This window comes from Acinonyx jubatus, chromosome B1 (genome assembly GCF_027475565.1).
Source record: "Acinonyx jubatus isolate Ajub_Pintada_27869175 chromosome B1, VMU_Ajub_asm_v1.0, whole genome shotgun sequence".
Taxonomy (NCBI): Eukaryota; Metazoa; Chordata; class Mammalia; order Carnivora; family Felidae; genus Acinonyx; species Acinonyx jubatus.
The window spans coordinates 43,193,384-43,214,010 of record NC_069382.1 but is presented as its reverse complement, the minus strand read 5'-3'; the positions used below and the strand labels follow the sequence as shown (position 1 = coordinate 43,214,010).

General features: G+C 34.9%; 1 protein-coding gene across 6 annotated transcripts in view; it reads right to left on the bottom strand.

The window, feature by feature from the left end:
* NSD3 (nuclear receptor binding SET domain protein 3) overlaps positions 1-20,627 on the bottom strand; it is a 116,595-nt gene that overhangs the window by 93,584 nt on the left and 2,384 nt on the right. For 3 of the 6 annotated variants that reach the window (XM_053216594.1, XM_053216596.1, XM_053216597.1), the window contains exon 1: positions 7,632-8,220. The exons of 1 other annotated variant lie outside the window; for it this stretch is intronic. The gene's annotated coding sequence lies outside the window, so the exon portion shown is untranslated. Of the gene's footprint in view, positions 1-7,631; positions 8,222-20,627 lie in introns of those variants that run through there. 2 more of the 6 variants (XM_053216592.1, XM_053216595.1) reach the window with 1 other exon arrangement.

Below are 20,627 nucleotides of genomic sequence, written 5' to 3'. Positions count from 1 at the left end.
AACTCTAAGCTGCTGACTAATTTCTGGGTTAAACTGGAAAATCTGCTTGTGTTAAAAAATAGGCAATTCAGGAGAGAATGTATCCCCTTTATATTTTCATGTGATCTTACTTATCCACCAAGATATAAGGCAAATTGTGTCATTTTTATACAATTACAGACAACATTCAAATCAAAGTAGTCTCACTCCATCTATATCTAATAAACTCAAGATGTATCAACAGAAGAACAAAATTCTTGTAGAATTTGCTACATGACATTTACTCATTACCAACTAAGCAAAAGATAAACCACGTTCTTCAATAATGGAGAAATAAAATATGAATTTGATGCCTAGATAATAAAAACAAAACAAATAAATCCTGGTAAGATTTTCTCTTCTTTCTCCCTACTAAGGTACAGTATTTTTGTTCTATTTTCTTAGATAGTATTATTCCTAGAGAATACCCTGCTAATCTATTAATTTTACTCAATTTAAATAAGAATGCTGTCATGAAAGGCTGCATATTGTATGATTCCATTTGTACAAAATATCCAGAATAGGCAAATTCATAGTGACAAAAGATTAGCGGTTGCCAGGGACTGGGAGAAGGGAGAAATGGAGGCTGACTGCTAATGGGTACGGGATCTCTTTTTGAGGTGATGAAAATGTTCTGGAATTAGTGGTGGGGTTGCACAACTTTCTGGATATACTAAAAACCACAGAACTGTACACTTGAAAAGGGAAAATTGTATGGTATGTGAATGATATCTTGAAAAAATATGCTCTAAAAGAAATCGAGAAAGGATCTGCGTATGCTTCTCAACAATAAAGTCTACGATATCCATTCAAAGGATGACTAGTTTGTACAACTTAAATGTGCTTAAAATAAAAAGATTTACATTTATTAAGTTACAGTAATTAACAATGAAACAGTAAGATCCTGGACACACATCCAAGCCTATATGGGAATTTGGCTTATAACAGAAACAGCACTGCAGGTTAGTAAGGAAAGAACAGAAGATTTAAAGAATGGTACAGATAGGAGCACCTGGGTGGCTCAGTCGGTTAAGTGTCCAACTCTTGATTTTGGCTCAGATCATGATTTCAGGGTTGTGAGATTGAGCCCCGTATCAGGCTCTGTGCTGACAGTGCAGAGCTTGCTTGGGATTCTCTCTCTCCCTCTTTCTCTGTTCTTACCCCATTCATATTCTCTCTCTCTCTCTCTCTCTCTCTCTCTCTCTCTCTCTCAAAATAAATAAGAATGGTATGGAAAACTGCTTCTCCATGTAGAAAAAAAATTAGATCCTTACCATACAGGATACCAAGTCCAGGTGGATTAAAGACCAAATATAAAAAGTAAAACTTACAAACTTTAAAAGAATAAACAAAAACATAAAACAGGAGATCTTTACAAACTCAAGGTGGAAGGATTTCTTAAAATACACAAAGAGTTTAAGTGATTAATAAAATCAACAATCTTAATTTTAACAAACTGTATGTCAAAGATACAACATAAGTGAAAAGATAAGCCCCCCAACTGGGAGAAGATAAACGTAATGCATAAAAGAAAGCTGGATTCCACCCTCAAACTTTCTTCCAAATCTACCCAATTCTTGCTATGTTCACTGGCTCTGCCTTACCATTTTTCATCTGGATGAGAGTATCAACTTCCAAATTGTTCTTCCTGCTTCCCAAGTCGTTCACCTCCAATCTGTTCTCTATAGCACTGACAGTATTTAAAAAGAAAAACAAACAAACAAAAAACCCCTCAAATTTAATAACCTCTCATGACTCTCCATGCCTTAGGATAAAATCCAAACAGCAGAAGACCCTTCTTGATTTGCCTACTTGTCCGGCCTCCTCTCCTGCTGCTGCTGCTTTCCCACCTTGCTCTCCATCATTCTAGCATCTTCTCTGTCATCTACTCATGCTTGAAGATTCTATTCAGATGTGTTAAAATACTCCAAGAAGCTTTTCCAGATCACCTCTCACACATCACACACACTTTGAAGCCAGGCCAAGTACCCTCTTCTGCTGGCATAGCATCCCTACCTATACTTTACTTAATACACTTTAGCACTTAATACACTGTAAAGGGCTATTTTAACCTACAGTAAGTGTGTGTGTGTGTGTGTGTGTGTGTATGAACATGATGAAATGAAATGAAATGAAATGAAATGAAATGAAATGAAATGAAAATGAAATGAAATGAAAACATTTGTGAAAGAAATAATGGTAAAACAACATTTTATCATATTCATTCTGGATACCAGCTGCTGTCTGTTAACTACCCTCTGTGGGCTGAGGCGATTTGGGGCCAAGGTTCATACCAGCTCCTCCTTCCTTCCCATTCTGGTGCTACTGCAATGGGAAGGAGAACAAAAGTTGCAGCCAGATTGTCTCCACTCCAACCTATACAGGCTTCTCTAATAAAAGAAATATTTATTGAGCATCTACTGTTTACCAGACACTGGGCTCAGCACTAAAGTTACAGGGATGAAAATTCAGACATGGCTCCTGCGATTGTACAGTTACATTATTACCAGAGAGAGAAAAGCAATAAAGGGCAAGTGCTGGAGAATAGGCTCAGAAATTGCTCCTGGTAAGATTCATTTATTCATTTCACATCAAGTACTCGTATTATGTTTAGTCTTGAGTACTAGAGATAAAAGATGAGCAAGACAGAGTCACTGATAACAGAAAGGGACAAATGCCTGGATGGCAAAAGAAAATGCCCAGGGTTAAGAAGCTGTGGGACGTGGGAGAGGATCTAGGGACTTCAGACATTTCCAGACTTACGGAAAAAAGTCCTAACCTGTGGAAAGGGAGGGGAGCACCTTTGCAATACCTACATTAACCATTATCTAAAAGGGTTTCAGCTAAGAACTTTCTTGGCTTCTTGGGTGCCTGGCTGTCTCAGCTGGTGGAGCACGCAACTCTTGATCTCAGGGTTATGAGTTTGAGCTCCACGTTGGGTGTAGAGCTTACTTAAAAAAAATAAAACTTACTTGGCCTCTTAATAGCATAGCTTCCAAATATCTAGATTACTAGAAGAATCTTTCTTGATATGTTACAAAACTAAATTATAAGCATGTAATGAAACTACATAATTTAGGGAAATAAAAACAACTCAGATGCCAGACAATATGGAAAGACTGGAAGTCTATATTAAGGACAGTGGCCTACTTCATCTCTGAATCTCCAGGCTAACTACAGTGCCTGACTCATTATCAATAAAGAAATCAACTGTAAACAGAAGGGAGTATCACAGTAAAGGGCCACAGAATTGGCTTGACAATGTAAATATTTTATTAAAAAGTTTTTTTAATGTTTATCTATTTTTGAGAGGTGGGGGACAGAGAGAGGGAGGTACAAAATCTGAAGCAAGCTCCAGGCTCTGAGCTGTCAGCACAGAGCCCGACGCGGGGCTCGAACCTACGAACCATGAGATCATGACGTGAGCTGAAGTCAGATGCTTAAACAACTGAGCCACCCAGGTGTCCCTGTAAATATTTTAATATGAGCTATAACCACTAACTAGTATTAGTGAAATACCACAGGCTGTTTGTTAGGAGCATGCATTTAGAACTGACTGTACAAATTTGCTTTTTCCTTCTTAAGAAAGGTCACGAATTAGGCTAGAAAGTACCTGCACTCTGATTATATGTCCAACACAAAACCAAACTAGCAGCAGGTTATCAGGTCACTAAGAGGAAAACACAACAAAACAAAATTTGCCCCAATTATTTTTAAACGATTTCAAAAGTTACTTTGTAATCTTACTATATTTTATCAAGTAATCTTTTCATCAGATGAGAATAGAAGACATTTTATTAAGTGCTAGAAATACAGTATATAAACACATCACACAAGAGTCACTGACTGACAAGAGATTTTTTCCCCAGGAAACTAAATATTTACACAACCGTATTTAATATGAAACTCACTACCATGAATCTAATAATTCTACAGGTGTATATAAACTATTAACATATTAGGGATATTTTTCAAAGCAGTAGGTATATAATGAAATGAATCTCTGTTTTTTGTTTCAGTGTATAAAAACTGCAGTCACTACTAATGATATTAAGAGAAACTATCATAACATTATCACCACTGAGCATAATACATAAGAAGAATCTAGAACTCTAATAAAATGACTTTCCCTTTTTTTTTTTAATCATGTACAGACTAACACAAAGCCTGTATTAAAACAAAATCAGTTTACATTAGAATGCCCAGCTATATTTGAGGTGTCTTTGATTAACTTCAGCATTCTGAGAACTGCCAAATGTGTTCAGATATCTGAAATTCATGTTTATCTTTAATTTCCAAGGCAAAGGACAGCAGTGCCATCTTTCATCATGGAAAAAGCAACCAACCAACAAAACCAAACCATGTTGACCCTTGAACAACATGGCAGTTAGAGGTGCTGACACCCAGTGCAGTCCAAAATGTGCATAAAACTTTTGACTCACCAAAAACTTAATTACTAACAGCTAACTGTTGACCTTACCACAACATAAACATACATTTTGTATGTTCTACATATTACATACAGTATTCTTACAATAAAATAAACTAGAGAAAAGAAAATGTTAAGAAAACCAAAAGGAGAGGGGCGCCTGGATGGCTCAGTGGGTTAAGCGGCCAACTTCGGCTCAGGTCATGATCTCACGGTCTGTGAGTTCGAGCCCCACATCGGGCTCTGTGCTGACAGCTCAGAGCCTGGAGCCTGTTTCAGATTCTGTGTCTCCCTCTCTCTGACTCTCCCCCATTCATGCTCTGTCTCTCTCTGTCTCAAAAATAAATAAAAAACGTTAAAAAAAATTAAAAAAAAAAAAAAAGAAAACCAAAAGGAGAGAAAATACATTTGCAGAACTAGATTTATCAAAAAAAATCTGTGTACAAGTTGGCCTGCACAGTTCAAACCATGTTGTTCAATGGTCAACTGTACTTCAATTCTAGAAGAAGTACTAGGTACTTTTTTTTACATTTTGTTAATTGTTGTATGCCTATCCCTTAGTGCAGTAAGTAAATGAGAAAGACTGCTAAATGAAATACAGAGATGACAGAAAAATCACATCTTGGCCTTTTGGCTAAGATCAAGTGCAGAGATGACAGAAAAGACCAAAGAAAATTATAACTGTTGTTTTACTAAATACTCATTTCCAACCAAGTAATGAAGACAGAAGAAAACACATTTTAACTATCAAAATATAGTCAAAAGTACAGCCCAAAATCACAGCATTAGTGTTTGCTGTAATAGGATTTCAACTTCATAATCTAAAATTATGCAAGTAATTTTAATGTGTAAACCTTCTTTGGAAACTTCATCAAACTGCTGTGTTATACTAATCTCTAAAATTATTAACATTTCTCAAGAGCCAAATATGAGTTACCAAATCAAATTTGGTCTTTAGTATCTAGGCTTTCTGTAACTCACTGATTAAGAAGTGATCCAAAATTCAAATATATGACGGAGAACTAGACTAAGAAGGCAATACATTTATCAATGAGTTCACACTGTGAAACAAGATTTCTCAACCTTAGCACGACTAACATTCTGGGCCAGGTAATTTATTGTGGAGGACTGTCATGTGCATTGTAAGATGTGTGATAGCCTCCTGGCCTCTGCCCACTAGATGACAGTAGAACCATCTGCCAGTACTAAGAATCAAAAAATATTTGTCTCCAGACTTTGCCAAATGTCCCCTTGGATGCAAAATCACCCCAGGGTTGAAAACTACTACCCTAAAATGATGTTCACTAAAATGTAAATGTTTACTACCTCTGAATGGAATTATGGATACATTCTGTTCTTTTTTGTTTTATCTTTTGCTTTTCTGTATTTTCTAAAATGAGTATAAAAGTTTCAATACGTTTTACAAAAGAAAAAATACAATTCACTAATTATTAATCAAGGAAATACTCATTTATTCAGTTTGTACCCTAGTTTTTAATGACTAGTATGCACAGATGTTTCCCCAAATATGAAATGTTTCTGAGTATTCAAAATATTTAACAAAAAAAAATTCATCTCAGAATACACCCAGATTTTAATCTATATAAGGATTTCTTGAAATTTCAAATGAAAAATACTTTAAAGATGTGTTAAGTAAAACAGGATCATTTACTGAGCACTTTTGATGTGATGTTCCAAGTGCTTGGCAAGAATTACAAAATTTAACCCTCAGAAAAACTAAAGTGAATGTTAGCATCTCCATTTCACAGATGAGGAAACTGAAAAACAGCTTAGGTGTCTTGTCCAAGGTCCCACATATAATAAGTGATAGAGCTGGGAGTCAAACCCAGGCAATCTTACCTCATGACCTGCACTCTTTACCACATGCTATACTCACTGACCATTAAACCACTTTCTGTCATGTCTGTATTAATTCAGAAAGGCAATGCTTACTGCTTCAGAAAACATCCCTTGTTACTATAATTAACAAAATCAGTATCTTCAACTTGCACAGAGGCTGTGATATAATAATGCCCCCTCCCCCACATGCCCACATCCTAACCCCTAGAACCTGTGAATGTTACCTTATGTGGTAAAAGGGACTTTGCACATGTGATTAAGGATCTTACCAATGGAGAGAGCATACTGGATTATCTAGCTGGGGCCAACGTAATGACAAGGATCCTTACAAGTGAAAAGGGGAGGGAGAAGAGGCCGGAAGACACTACACTTCTGGTTTTGAAAGTAGAGAAGGGGGGCGCCTGGGTGGCTCAGTCGGTTAAGCGTCCGACTTCAGCTCAGGTCATGATCTCACGGTCCATGAGTTCGAGCCCCACGATGGGCTCTGTGCTGACCGCTCAGAGCCTGGAGCCTGCTTTGGATTCTGTGTCTCCCTCTCTCTCTGACCCTCCCCTGTTCATGCTCTGTCTCTCTCTGTCTCAAAAATAAATAAACATTAAAAAAAAAAAAAAAAGAAAGTAGAGAAGGGGACCAGAAGCCAACGAATGCAGGCAGCCTCTGTAAGCTGGAAAAAGGCAAGAAAACAGATTCTTCCCTTAGAGACTCCAGAGGAATACAACCTTACTGATGTCTTGATTTTAGCCCTGAGAGACCCATGTTGGACTTCTGACATCCAGAAGTATGTGATAGTAAATTTGTTGTTTTAAATTTCGTTTGGCATCTAGGTTTGACATCATTTGTTAGAGAGGCAACAGGAAACTAATAGAGTCTTCTCTGAAAGCATTTCCACTCACTTTGTTGTCCTTAGTTCCACTAACACCCCTATAAAGCACAAACAGGGAGGAGGGGAATTACCATAGATCCATTAACCTAAGATTTGGAGAATCTGAAACAGAAATATCACTTTAAAAAGTCTTACCCTATTACAACACAAATATTCCTGTGTATGGATACAAATATAGTAATGTGACCTACAATTTGTCCCTGGACAGCCAGAAAAAGCCATTAGATTTAAATTGCTGGTAGGGTGTGGCTGCCACCTTTTATACATGCAGAAAAAAGGAAATACTTCTTCCCATTTTGTTGGCACAGTCACTGCTGCTTTCTATGCTCTAGAGTTTACTTTCATTCTAGTCAGAGATGTGATACAAATAATGAAATGGCAGTAAAGCCATTCCCAGACAGGACACAATGTTATAGGTCGTTTTATTACTAAAATACTTACTGTTTTTAAGATCTTCAATTTCTGGCAACTAAAATCACTAGGCTACACTGGGTTTTGTGACCGATTTTCACAAAAATATGTAGAGGGAGGTGGAGAAAATCTGCACTAATAAAGATAGCACTCTGGTAAGAACCATATTTTAAAATTCTGTTAAACATAAATGAACAAGTTAAAAAAGAAAAGCCTCACACAGCCATCCAAAAATACTACATTAAGCCAATATGTAGTGATGAATAACCTCTGATGAATAAACTCTAAGTGGAAATGTATTTTGTCAAGGTAAAATAATAAGTTCCCTAAATAAAAAGGCTTTCATTCACATCTTAAAACACTGTTTAACTATTTAAGAGTACGTATAGAAATAAATAGTAAAAATAAAATCCTTTCCACACCTTGTTGACATTTTAAAATTAGAAATTAAATCATCTAATTTACTGTAAAAGAATATTTGATTTCCAACAACTTGCAGATAACTCAAATCATTATCAGCCAAAAACTGCTTGTATCAGTTAAAGTGCCTATGTCTGCTACCCAGCGATGTTCATTCATAGATCATAAGTCAAAACATACTGGAAAATCAGGAGCAGGTAGATCTCCTACCATTTCAGTATATATATACTGGTATATATGTATGGTATATAAATGGTATATAAATGACTCTGAGTAAACCCCTTCATCTCTAAGAAGTTATGAAATGAGGCTGAATACTCAAAAACTGACCGTGTAAATATTTTCTCACTTTTTCCTTCCATTTTGTCAACTCTATGATGTTTTTATGTGGATGAGATTTATTTAGTACATGTATGTATGTCTAGACAAAAGCTTGTTTTAAATTTTTTTTAATGTTTTTATTTATATACTTGTTTATTTATTTATTTAGAGATATAGAGTGAGCAGGGGAGGGGCAAAGAGAGAGGGAGACAGAATCCCAAGCAGGCTCCGCAGCATCAGCACATGAGATCACAACCTGAGCCAAAATCAAGAGTTGGGCACTTAACCAACTAAGCCACCCAGGGGCCCTGACAAAAGCTTGTTTTTAAAATAAGAGTTCAAAGGGGTGCCGGGGTGGCTCAGTCAGTTAAGCATCCGACTTTGGCTCAGGTCATGATCTCACAGTTCGTGAGTTTGAGCCCCACATCGGGCTCTATGCTGACAGCTCGGAGCCTGGATCCTGCTTTGGATTCTGTGTCTCCCCTTCTATCTGCCCTTCCCCCACTCGTGCTCTGTCTCTCTGTTTCTCAATAGTAAATAAACCTTAACAAATTTTAAAAATAAATAAAATAAAATAAAATAAAATTTCACAGAGTAACATTTCTATACAAAATCATTCTAAATTAATCACTTTAGGGGCACCTGGCTGGCTCAGTCGGTGAAGTGTCAGTTTAAGGTCATGATGTCATGGTTCGTTGAGTTGGAGCCCCACATCAGGCTCTGCACTGTATCAGTGTGGAGACTGCTTAGAAGTCCCTCTCCCTCTCTCTGAGCCCCTTCCCCACTTGCTGTCTCTCAAAATAAATAAACTTAAAAAAAAAAAATAATTACCTTAAATTACCTACACCAGCATCACTAAGATAATCAAAAGCTGAGTCTCACCCTGCCTATTCCCAGACTCCAACTGGCATGTTATTCCAAATATTTGTCTTATTCTTCACAGAATCCTTTGTTTTGTTTTGTTTTGTTTGTGAAATGGTTCATTACTGAACACCAACTATACAGATCTTGTTCTAGCTCTGGGAAATCAAAGGAAATAAGATTCTAGTCTCATGGAGCTTAAATAAACCAGAAAATTTCAGATAGTGATAAACTACTATAAAACAGGGTAATAGGATACAATGACTGAGGGGCTAGCCTGATTTAAAAAAAAAAAAAAAAAGGCTTAATCAAAACCAGGAATTAGTTATATAGAAAGATTTAAAGAAGACAAGTGAAGAGGTGATCATTAGGCATATCTTTTATTTCAATTTCTCTTTGTTTCAGAGACTTCTGAGATATGGCAATAGCAAAAAAATTTAATAATAATTTAATCAAATGTTCCATGTAACATGAAAAGTTTAAGTTTGAAATCTTATTTAACCGTAACTATTCCAGAATACTACAGAAATAAAATTATTCTGTTGGTTGGCAGTCTATAGTCACTTAATTGAATCAATTAAGAGAATTTTTAAAAACACGTTAGCTTTCAAATACCTATTACTAAATTGTTTTCTATGACTAGATTTATTCACTAAGACACTGAGTATTTTGGAAAAATGAGATTTTAAAACCCGACCCCACAAAAACACACAAATAGATTGCAAGAGCAAATAATGTGAAAAATATGTCCACCTCTACTTAATTCTTTCCTTTATTAAGAATATCTAAACCTGGGGCACCTGGGTGGCTCAGTCGGTTGAGCATCCAAGTCCTGGTTTCAGCTCAGGTCATGATCTCATGTCTCCGGAGTTCAAGCCCCAAAATGGGCTCTGTGCTAACAGTGCAGAGCCTGCTTGGGATTCTCTCTCTCTCCCTCTCTCTCACAATAAATAAATAAACTTTTAAAAAGTTTTTTTTAAAATATTTTTTAAAAATGTCTCAATCGGTGCTAGCCACATGTGGCTATTTAATTTCAAACAAATTAAAATTAAATAAAATTTATCAAGTACATTAGCCACATTCTAACTGTTCAATATCCATATGTGGCTAGTGGCTGTCATGTTAGACAACACAGCTATAAAGCATTTCATCATCACAGAAAATTCTATTGGACAGTGCTGATATAAATTATTTTTCAAAAAAAATTATTTTTCATATTTGAACTAAACAAAAATATTCCAAAGAAGCTTATAAAAATAAGGTTAATCATAAACTTTTTACTTTTTTTTAATGTTTACTTATTTTGAGAGAAAGAGAGCGAGTGAGCAGGAAAGGGGCAGAGAGGGAGAGAGAGAATCCCAAGCAGGCTCTGCACTGTCAGGGCAGATCCCGATGTGGGGCTCTAATTCACAAACTGTGAGATCATGACCTGAGCCAAAATCAAGAGTCAGATGTTCAACTGACTAAGCCACCCAGGTGCCCCAGTCATAAACTTTTTAAAGGAATGGGTGAGTAGTACTGTGAAGCCAGAAAGAAGTCACATAAGAGGTTTAGTAATCAGATCTATATTCTAGAATAAGACAGACTAAGTCTGGGATAAGCAAAAACGTACTCTGACATCCGTCTTTCGTAATGAGACTTGAATTTTAACTCTGATTCTACCTCTACTTTAGCTGTATGAATTCTGAGGGATACAGAATTAGGCTTTTGTGCATATCTAATAGCAGAGGTTAAAAATCAGATGATCCAGATAACCTGAAAAGACCCCAAACAATGGAAAATGGGCTGTGATTCCTCCTAGTTATCAATAAATAGGTGTACAGTTTGGATTTTCATGCTGACAGAAATACATGTGGTTTAAAAAAATTAACTTTAAGGTCTTACCTAACATTAACATTACATAAAGATGTTCATTATTTGAAAGAGCAAACAATTATATGAAATTGACAATCAATATCTATTTACATAAATAAAATTTTAGGGGGTAAAATCAGCCCCATATTTCTTTCTACCATATTTCTTTCTGCCAAATTCTCTAAGTAAATAATAAAGGTGCATTACAGAAGTGGCACATTTTCTTCTAATTTTTATTTTAATTTTTCTGAGTCTCTACTACTAATAAAAGAGCAACACTATTTTTTAAAGCGCAACTGTATTACCCCACAATCTGTTTAACTACAGTTACTGCCACAAATATTTTCTGAAATTTTCACTTAAAAATTATCCACAAAAAATGTGTGGATAAGGGTCAAGGATATTAAAATATCCTGTATTAGGAAGTGACCTGCATGAAATAAAACACAATTAACTAATGAAATACAAACAAAACAAAAAAACCCCACCCTATATTGTATTTCAATGGACTAGTAAGTGTGTCATTGAATACAATTATACAAATTTCATTGACTATGATTTCATTGTTATACAATAGTTTAGGATGCTTTGTAGTTCTTTCCTGACTAAACCTCAATACTATTGAATTGCCTATATCAATATAAAACTTACTAGTAATATACCATATTTCCCTTATCTACTTGGTTTAACCTCGATGGTCTTCACTTTGTTCTTGACCCCACCCGGCACAGCAGACATGGTATTAACACTTGAAGAAAATTTAGATTATTTTCCAATCCCTTCCATCAAGGGTATTGACTCATACTAAAAATTACTACAAAATAAGTAACTCCATTCAGTCATCTTGCTCCACGCACTATGAAATCTAGTAAACTAACAAGTTCATCCACATATTTTCCTATCTCTTTCACCAACAAACTTTTAAGTTATAGTAAAATGATTTGAGATTGGTTCTCAAAATTTTGTAAATGTTTAAATTTGACTTTACCTTGTATTCTCCATTCACCACAGCAAGACAAAAAGAGAATGCATCAAAGAACTGATATGTGGTTTTTAAAATACTAAGTAACTTATTATAATATCTAAAATAGTAATTTACTAAGTTTATCTTTCCTATAAAGACCAGTTTTTGGTTTTTGGTTCATCAGGTTTATCACTTTAGTATTTTAGGATCAACTGTATTCAACATTCCATTTCAAAATAAGCAATAAAAGTTAGGACATAAGACACTTCATACCATATACTCAAATTTTACACTATCAGCTATTTGCTGAATCAGAACACTAAGCATTGGTGAAGCTATAGCCACCATGCTGTTGTAATAACAACAGTGGAAGTAAATTTGGACTGGAAAGTTAACTTCATGTTCGTACTTGTACCAGCATGAATTCTTACAACTGGGAAACACTCACATAACCCATGCAAAGATTCTATTCAAGTATTAGTTAACATTCACTTTTAACTTCTTTGAAACTGAGTTTAGGCCAGATGAATTCATTTCTTCATCTATTAAACATGGGACTAAAGTCTAGTTCATTTTGCAAATATTATTTTTCTTATATTAAAAAAAAGTCATCGGGGCACCTGGGTGGCTCAGTCTGTTAACTCTCTGACTTTGGCTCAGGTCATGATCTCGCGGTTCATGGGTTCAAGCCCTGCATGGGGCTCTGTGCTGACAATTTGGAGCCTGAAGCCTGCTTTGGATTCTGTGTGTCCCCCTCTCTTTGTCCCTCCCTGCTCGTGTTCTGTCTCTCTCTCTAAATAAACATTAAAATAATTTTGGGGGGCACCTGGGTAGCTCTGAGCGTCTGACTTCGGCTCAGGTCATGATCTTGCGGTCCACCTCAAGCTCTGTGCTGACAGCCCAGAGCCTGGAGCCTGCTTCAGATTCTGTGTCTCCCTCTTTCTCTGCCCCTCCCCCACTTCCCTCTCTCTCTCTCTCTCTCTCTCTCTCTCTCTCTCTCTCTCTCTCTCTCAAAAATAAATAAAAATGTTAAAAAAAATGTTTTTAAGTCATTAATTATCAGCTATATGCCTGGTCCGGTTCCAGGTACACTCTAGCAGTTCTAATTTGGATCACTATAACTCCAAAAAGTAGATATTTTCATCTCCAGGGATGACAACACTGAGCCTTAGGTGTTAAGGTGGGACTCTTGCCCTATACTCCACAGGCCCATGAGTTGGGGGAAAAAAAAAGATGTTTTGTCAAATGGCTTAAAGCACACAGAATGACAGAACAACTTTCAGGGTGAAGGTCACTTAAGCAAAGCAAACCTCTCTTAATAAAAAGAAAACCATACTTTCTTTAGGGTGACAAGTTTGCTATAGTTAATTATACAGGTATAGCACACTTTCTATAGCCATTTTCTAAAATAAAATATTTCTAAATAAAATTTGAACGAAAAGAAACATATTTTAAACCATATACAACACTCTCTCAATAAAGGCATCTTGACTGGAGAATGATTTTATAATTTGTAAAAAATCTGCCACATACTTTGTTTCATAAACTTAAACTCTGTTATGTCAGGATTTCTGAACATAGGATATGAGCATCTTCATCAGTAACTTTCTAAACTCACTTATAAATGGATATAAAGTGTGTGTCAGTCAATTATATCTCAATAAAGGTAGAACTAAAATTTGGGGATGCCTGGGTGGCTCAGTCTGTTAAGCCAGCTCAATCTCAAGGCTCACGAGTTCGAGCCCTGCATTGGGTTCTGTGCGGAGAGCATGAAGCCTGCTTCAGATCCTCTGTCACCCTCTCTCTGCTGCTCCTCTGCTCGTCTGTTCTCTCTTTCTCAAAAATAAAAAAAAAAAAAAAAAAAAAAAGCTGGAAATAAAATTTAAAAAAAAATGGTGATCACAAAGAAAAAATATGTTATCACATAAATGATTGTGTTATTATACATTTGCACTACACTTTAAAAACCACAAATTTAACAAAGCCTTTCTGATATTGCTCGGAGTTTAAACTAGCTCAAAATTTTCTGGAAATGCTCTAAAATTAATTGTGGTGATGACTGTACAATTCTACGAATATACTAAAAAATGCTGCATTGTATACTTTAAGTGGGTGAATTGTATGGTATGTGAATTATTTCTCAACAAAACTGTTATTTAAAAAAACCCTTCTGGAGAACCAACTGGCAATATGTGTTAAAAGCCTTTGAAATGTTCATATCTGTTACGTAATTCTATTTCTAGGAATCTGTTGTAAGGAAATAATCACAGTCATAAAGGTTTTTGTTTTTTAATGTATAAGGATGTTCATCAAATCATAATATCCCAAAACTGCAAACTACCTAAAATACCATCAATAGAAGAATGGTAAACAGATATGGCATACCCATACAATGAAATTAAATGTCAATTCAAAAATCACATTCTCAAAAAATTAATTTCACAATGAACCATGTTACCAAAATAATATTAATGTACAACTGCAGTTTGTTAAAAAAATACATAGATGCATGAGAGAAAACACTGGAAAGATAAGAACAAAATGTCACTAGTTACTTCCAACTGGCAGAATTTCAAGTGATCTTAATCTTCTCTATATCTGAGTAGTCTTCAATTTCTCTACAATAAAAACCCTTTCATAAGTTAAACATAAGTGTTATTTTTAAACTAGTAGCCACTTTGAAAAGTACAAATTTTCCATTAAAAAATAAAAACAGGGCCATCAGCATTTCTCACGAGTATTATGTGTGTGCATGTATGTATATGTGTCCAATACCTTAATTAATACATTAACCTCATAGTTTAAAACCTTAACTAATTCTATCCCCAATAAAATAAATTCTAATGATCCACGCTTAATTTTACAGGTGTTAACACAGAAACCACGAGCTGGCCAAAAGCGTATTAACTCTACTTCATACACAAAGCCAAACTACCTAATCTAGGTTTAAAACATTATTATATCAAATCACATTTGCTTCCACATCTAGGAAAACTCAACATGTATGTTCATTTCAAGATTTAAAATAATTACTTATCATCTTTGCTAGGGGAAAATTGGCCAGAATAAAAAAGAACATTCTACGGCATTACAGGAAGGAATTCAAGGGTATGGTAAAGCACAGCAAAAAGTTTCTCATCACAACCAAATATGAAATACTATGTGCTAACGTATTGGGATTCTGCAGAAATCATTAAAAAAAAAAAAAAAGCTTAAAAAGTAACAAAATTACAATAACCAAATAAAGGTTTTACTTTATGTATGTAGATATGTTCCAAAAATGTGTTCCAAAAATGTCTTTTCCAAAGTCCACACTGCAGAATTTTATGCAAGTATACTGTATGCAACAGGTAGTCAAAAAGGAAAAAAATTCAATTTTCTCTGTTATCAAAATCCTCGAAAATCAACATTTAACACTTCCAAACATATAAGAAAACAGTCTGTTAAGACAAAGAAGCACCCTCAAGTAAGTTTTTCAGTTTCAAAAAAATTTGATTCACCTAAACAAAATACAGAAAAGATAAGAATCAAAAGGTATCAAGGATGAAGTGTCAAAATAGAATGTCACTACTGATTACTTCTCAGGTTAATACTTCTTGAATAGTTACATTAATGTGAAAGCAAGAGAGTCAAAGCAGTTTTTATAAAATAAGATACTTAGCTTAGGATATTATTAATAACTCAAATTTGATATTTTCTAAGCAAAAATCATTGTTAGAGTTTGCATATTAATCTAAAAATCAGTAGTCATTAAATTCTACAAAAAACTGTAAGAGATGAACTCTGAAAAAAAACTTTGTATAAAATGGCATGATTCTTATAGAATTTGGTGTCATTTTTTGTTTCACATTCATTAATATAGCACTAAGATTTCAAATCACTAAATGACTACACTGGTAGGAAACTTGTTTTTAATTGCCTAGATAACCCTTTTGATAATAACAGTAACTGGTGATTCAGTTTTTACATTTCCTGACCCCTCATTATTAATTTTTCAGATTACTTTCAGCATACTGTTATCCTGAAAGTCCAACTACCATCAAGGCAATACCAACTAAACCAATGAAGCAGTCTCTGTAGTTTTCCTTAAAGGGTTTATCACCTGAGTGGTCACTACATAATGTTTACTTTCTAATTATTTGTTTATACTGTACATTTAGGGTTTTTTTTAAATCTTTTTTTTTCAAGTTTGTTTATTTATTTTGAGAGAAAGAGAGAGTGGGAGGGACACAGAGAGAGAGAGAGAGAGAGAGAGAGAGAGAGAGAGAGAGAATCCCAAGCAGGTTCTGCACTGTCAGCACAAAGCCAGATGTGTGGCTCAAACTCACGAACCGTGTGAGATCATGACCTGAGCCCAAACCAGGAGTCAGACGCTCAACCAACGGAGCCACCCAGGTGCCCTGTACATTTAGGTTTTGTGCTTTTTTCTTTATATGTCATATTTCACAACTTAAAAGTTTAAAATTGTTTCTTTCTTAAGGTGTTTTATGTGTATGTGTTTAAATGTACAGTTTTCTTAAGACTCCATAGCTAAGAGATATCAGTTACACAAGACTCAACAGACACAATACTGTCTTGGCTACAGCCAAAATGCCACTAGTTAAAGGCAAGCCTCCATACAAGACTTCTTCATCTCAAATCAACTTGATAAACCAAGTTTTGTTTGACTCACAAAATCCCAGGAATACATACATTTCTTAAATTTAAAATATCCATCTATGTACTTCAAGATGTATGTATATACATCATACAAAATTCAAAAAGCATGTTCCATGGTAGAAAAACACTTTATTGTTATTTAATGTTTATCTATTAAGTAAGGATAATGCAGGCTATGAAGAAAAAGTCAAGAAACACACATATTTTTTTAAAAGTGTCTTTTTTAAGTAAGCTCCACACTCAACGTGGGGTTTTGGAACTCACGACCCCAAGATGGAGAGTCGCATGCTCTACTGACTGAGCCAGCCAGGCATCCCTAAAAAAAAATTTTAAGTAATCAGACAGAACTCTGAAAACCTTATTCTACCTAACATGCCAATCTACTCGGCCTAAGGATTTCCTGAAACCTCAATTTTCCCATCTTTAAATTTGGGTTAAATAATTTTTATGCTTTCCAACTTCACATTTTAAAAACAAGTCCAGTTATCATGTAGGAATTCAATCAAACATCTTAGAAGATGTCATAAGTGCAAGGTACTATTAGATAATAAATTCATACATTTATACAGTTAAAATGTAAAGGATACAAAATTTTTTCATTTTCCCTTCACTTTCTCCTCAATGTAGCTCTAAATCTACATGAAAAAAGGAACCTAGTAAAAAAAGAGTTACAGATCCCCATCTTAATAAATTTACAAATAAGTCAAGAATCATTTTTCAAGGAGCTTTGCAAATTCAAAATCTCATCGATAGGCAGATATATTTTAGGAGTAATAACACATATCCATGTAGTGAGAACTGAACATTCTCTAACTTCACAAAATTTTAAATATGCCTTTTACCTTTATTTTATGCCACACTGTGCAGGCACAACATAATACAAAGTGTTTGAAAGTACTTACTAGGTACTTAGTAAAATCAACAATAAAAACCAAAACTAAAACTCTGTAAGCTTTTTAAAAACGTGTTGGGTAGTTGTAGTATAATCAATTTCTTAAATCTACCTTTATTAACATTTATAAAAAGATTAGCCTGCAGAAATAAAGGTGACCATTCACTTAAAAACTCAAATGCTGGACATGTTGTTTATTAACAAAGGAATAAATCATCTTAGTTGCTCTTTCAAAAAATAACAGACTCTACTTTTTTTTTTTAAAGTAAAACTAAAAACAGCATTGTATCAAGAAACAAAGTTTATAGACACCAAATTCTAAATCTTTTTAAGGCTTTGATAATTCTAAATTTTAAGTGTCTAAAACTGACTTTGTTTCAAAAGAATCCAATGAATAAGTATCCATGGTAACTTATTTTCTTTTTGACAAAAATAATTAAAAATAAAGTAATCAGTGGTGCCTGCTAAGATCTTTTAAAACTTGTTTTCAATGAGCTATTTTTTAGCTCATTTTTAAAAACTTACTAGTGACTCCATTTTCTTTCCAAGTTCCTTTCTAGGACCACGATGGACCTCTTATTTTTTTTCATTTCACTGCTATTTTATTTCATTGATAATTTTATTAAAACAGGAAAAATTCTGCCAAAACCATTTCGTTACCCAAACACAAACTCTAAGATCCTTAGACAGGGTTCATTTATGCATGTAAGAATGCTTTGTGCATATACTATATGTACAACATAGTGAACAAAGTATGAAAAAAAGAAACAAGATCCTTTGCCTCACTGCAACTTAATCCTTTTGCATTCATTATATTAAACGTGCCTAACCTTGAATATTCCCCTTCACCTTGAGCTTTTACAGAGAGCTCAAATACCTTCATAATAAATGAAGTAATGTGGTGTAGTATAAAGAGCCAGGTACAGATCTGTCACCAAAGGAACTTAACTTCCTTAGGCCTCTGTTTTCTCTCTTATAAAATAAAGTAGTTGGATTATATCTCTTCCATTTAAATTGGCTGTTAGGTACTTAATTCAGAACCTGCTATACTTTTACATAGTAAAAATTGTTAACATCCTGTTAATCAATATTCCAAACAATAGAATACTACATGACCCTTTAAAAAAAAAAAAAAAGTTGTAGGAGTGCCTGGGTGGCTCAGTCAGGTATGCGTCTAACTTTGGCTTGGGTCATGGTCTCACAGTTTGTGAGTTCGAGCCTGGCACTGGGCTCTGTGCTGACAGCTCAGAGCCTGGAGTCTGCTTAGGATTCTGTCTCCCTCTCTCTCTGCCCCTCCCTATTCATGCTCTGTCTCCCTCTCTCAAAAAATTAAAAAAAAATTTTTTTTTAATTAAAAACACTTGTAGATCAAATATGTGCTAATTTAAAAGGATGTCCCAGGGGCGCCTGGGTGGCGGTCGGTTAAGCGTCCGACTTCAGCCAGGTCACGATCTCGCGGTCCGGGAGTTCGAGCCCCGCGTCAGGCTCTGGGCTGATGGCTCAGAGCCTGGAGCCTGTTTCCGATTCTGTGTCTCCCTCTCTCTCTGCCCCTCCCCTGTTCATGCTCTGTTTCTCTCTGTCCCAAAAATAAAAATAAAACGTTGAAAAAATAAAATAAAATAAAATAAAATAAAATAAAATAAAATAAAATAAAAGGATGTCCCAGGTAGCCTATTAAAACACAAGAGCAAAAAACAAAAACAAACAAAAACCCCAAACACCACAATAGCAAATGCAGACAGTATGACCCATTTTGAATGTATTTTAAGACAGATATACATATGTATGTACAGATATTTTCTAGAAGAAATAGAATATATAGAAAATATAGATATTTTCAGAAGAAACTTCAAAATGGTTATTGGGGGAAATGGGGTGCTAACTTTTTTTTTTTTTACCTCTTAGCCTTTTATAATATTTGAAAAAAATTTACATAATGAACATGTATTATCTTTATAGTTTTTTTTATCTTTATAAATTTTTTAAAAGAAACTAAAAGACCTGCCGATCCAGGTTATATAATTAGAAAAGACCTGGATTCAAATACTGGCTTTGCTAGTTACCATCTGTGTGCTGTTAAGATACTTAACCTCAATTTCTCCATCTCTAAAAAGGAGTCGATAGTACCAACCTCATGCAACTGTTGGTAGGATAAAAGGAAATTATACGTGTAAGGCACTTAGCATAACATACTGGAAGAAGACAACTATTAGCAGCTTTGCTATAATTATTATAAATATCATAAACTTCAGAAACTGAGTGTCTTTAGAATCAGATTTGACAATTCACTCAAGGAGGACCATCTCAAAGGCAACCAATTTCCTTTACCCAAAATTGAATCAATCTGATTAGTATAGGAAAGAGCATATTTAGTAAGATTAAAAAAAAAAAAAAACAAAAAGCTATCACAGGTAGCAGGTGGGCTGACAGACATGGTAATCACAGCGAAGTCTGGGTTTTAATTAATTATTATCTAACTAGAATAGCCTTCTTCATTATGTGGATACCTATCCAAAGAGCCAGAATACTCAATACAGCTAGTCAGGGGACCCTGCTTTTGACAAAATACTGAATACATAGGAATACACTTTTTTAAAAAAGTAATTCAAGCTTCCAACATGAGTTTTTTTCTTCTTTCAATGTACAAGAATTTCTCATTTTCCTAAATTTATGGCAGTGATAGTTCATGCACACAATTTTACCAGTTAATTACAAATAACACGTCAACTGAGTGGAAGATATAAAAATGAGATCTCCATAAAAATTAATTCCAAAAAAGCATATTGAATAGTTTTTTTTTTTGAGTGAAACTTTTCCTCACAGAATTTTTTAAAATTTGGGCTTAGGGGCGCCTGGGTGGCTGAGTCAGTTAAGCGGCCAACTTCAGCTCAGGTCATGATCCGGTGGTTCATGAGAGCCCCACATCAGGCTCTGTGCTGACAGCTCAGAGTCTGGAGCCTTCTTCGGATTCTGTGTCTCCCTCTCTCTGTTCCCTCCCCTGCTTGCACTGTCTCTCTCTCTCTCTCTCTCTCTCTCAAAAATAAATAAATAAACA